Consider the following 2,369-nt stretch of genomic DNA (forward strand, 5'->3'; position numbering starts at 1 on the left):
CGTCTACACTGTAACTCTCTCCACTTCACAAATAACTTCACTACATTCCTGACAAAAATGCCGACGAAAATATGTTACATTCAACTTTTGACCACAATCTGGGGATTGATGAGCCTTTTTCAAACAACAAACTCTCCAAAAATCCTCTCTCCTCTCCACTCTGACAGAGAGCAGCGGGGGAGGGGCTCTTAAGAGGCTCAGCTCTGATTCTCACTTGGTGTCACACTGAGGCTTCTACCTCCTAAACTACAAGTCCCACCGCTCTCATAAAATACATCCTTGGATTCAGGACGACTCCTGCTACTTTTCTGCAGTGGACAGAAGGAGGCTCAGGCCCTAACAACACTGCCTCCAGCTTTAATTAAGACCTCAGTTTTGTTCTCTGCCTCCATGACAGGTTAATGGACATCAACTGGTCCTGAGTCACCGGGAGACACGGCGATGTCCAGCTGAGTGACATCAGCAGGACTGTGGAGGTTTATACTGAGTCTCCTGATGACAAGTGGCAGTACAGAGATATTAAAGAGGGTCTGAGCTAAAACTGAACCTTGGGGAACTTCAACCTTTGATCTCAGAGTTCTATTTTTAATCTTAGAATTCTTTCTTTGATCTCTCCTTGATTTCTCAATGATTTCTTTGTGGACTCCAATTGTCTCTGATCTCTCAGTGAGACAAAGACAGAGCAGCTCCAACCTCAGCCTCCAGGAGGCCCTGATCCTCAAGTGGTCAGTCCTCTGTGTTGTGGCTGCAGCAACCCTGGTTTGAATCAGGGTCCCAGCAGCAACATTCCTACTGACTAGTGTTTGTTGTTCAACTGGACAGTTTGTCTGGTGAAGCTCTCTCAGACACTCCTTTCTTCATCCTCCCTTCAGGCTCAGCAGCATCAGAGTCAATGTGTCTGACTCAGACCAGAACCCTCAACCTGGAGGCTGTGGTGCAATGAGAACACATCTGACAACCAATCAGAGGAGGGTCTGTTTGACTCCTGAAAACTCCATTAAAGCTGAGAGGAACTTGTTCTTCATCTCCAAATTCCCTCCCTGCACGTTGTCTGTCCAGAAATCCTTCAAGTCCAAGTTGAACCTTAGACTAAAAGCTCCCAGTAGGTAATGCAGGCTCCACCTCACTCCTGGTTCTGGAACCTCACCAGTTCTTGCTCTCTCACCACTTGGATCTCATGTTCCTGACATCTCTGAGCTTGTTTCCTATCCACCTGTCTCATGTTGATGAGGTCATCCAGCCTGATGATCTCTAGGTTCTCCTTTGAGTGGTTCCCTCTGGGAGAGTTCTCCCTCTGTAACTTGTGTGTGTGTTTGCTCGTATCCTGTTTCTCCTTGACAGCACTTTAGTGTTTTTACCACTGGTGTCTCATCTGTGGTTCACCTTTTATTTTACTTCTTTGTCAAAGATGAAGGTGTTTGTGGTCATTCATCAATCATGTGATGGCTCATGTGACTGTGAGTCTGATGAAGAGCTTGTAGCGTCTCTCACTCTGAACACTTCAGGCTATTGAAGCTACTCAGATGTAGCCTGACTAGCTCAGTCGGTAGAGCATGAGACTCTTAATCTCAGGGTCGTGGGTTCAAGCCCCACGTTGGGCGTTTATCTTGAACATCCCTGCTTGTTCTCCCACTTTCTGCAGCTGTGGGGCTTTGATTGGAATTGAAAGAAAAATCACTGAATAAACAACACAAACACAGGCTGTGTCTGAAGTTCCACACCTGCACCTGACTCAGAATGAAAAACCAGTGTGGACTCAATTGTATCCACTGTCAATCCTGATTCTGGAGAAATTTCTTTGTGTGTTTTGATGGACGCGAGCCAAGCAGAAATTTCCCACAATGCAATAGGGCGGCGTTTGGTCAGTGTTGAGCAGGCGTCAGTCTGACAATGATGTCATATTATTGTGTCATCACCTGACCAGACCCAAAAGTAGGCTCAGGTATCAGTTTCTTCTCAATGCTAATGTCTGCTAGCTTAGTCTGCTACTTTGATGGCTCTGCCTGCTCAAAGGTCCAGACCCAAAAGTAGGCTCAGGTATCAGTTTCTTCTCAATGCTAATGTCTGCTAGCTTAGTCTGCTACTTTGATGGCTCTGCCTGCTCAAAGGTCCAGACCCCTGGATGTGGTGGTTCCTACCTGAACGTAGATTCTGTCAGCTCATGTTGTTAAATCAACTCACCTGGAACACCAGTAGATTTCAATGGACTGACAATGAGTCTCATTGAATGGGTGTCTCGTCCAACGAGAAACAATCAGTCTCAGGTTGAAGCTCATCAATGAGGTCTTGTGGATCAGTGGCTTGCATGAATGAATGAGTTGGAAGACTTCTTGGAAATTAAAGAGGATTTAATACAATTAAGAAAACCC

At 45.9% G+C, this 2,369-nt stretch overlaps 1 non-coding gene across 1 annotated transcript; it reads left to right on the plus strand.

Moving 5' to 3' along the window:
• Positions 1-1,528: 1,528 nt before the first annotated feature.
• Positions 1,529-1,601, plus strand: trnak-cuu (transfer RNA lysine (anticodon CUU)). Its single transcript has one exon. It is a non-coding gene; the product is annotated as a tRNA-Lys (tRNA).
• Positions 1,602-2,369: the final 768 nt, after the last annotated feature.

Source organism: Aulostomus chinensis, chromosome 1 (genome assembly GCF_037954235.1).
Source record: "Aulostomus chinensis isolate RoL2024-O1b breed Wild chromosome 1, RoL_Achi_v1.0, whole genome shotgun sequence".
NCBI lineage: Eukaryota > Metazoa > Chordata > Actinopteri > Syngnathiformes > Aulostomidae > Aulostomus > Aulostomus chinensis.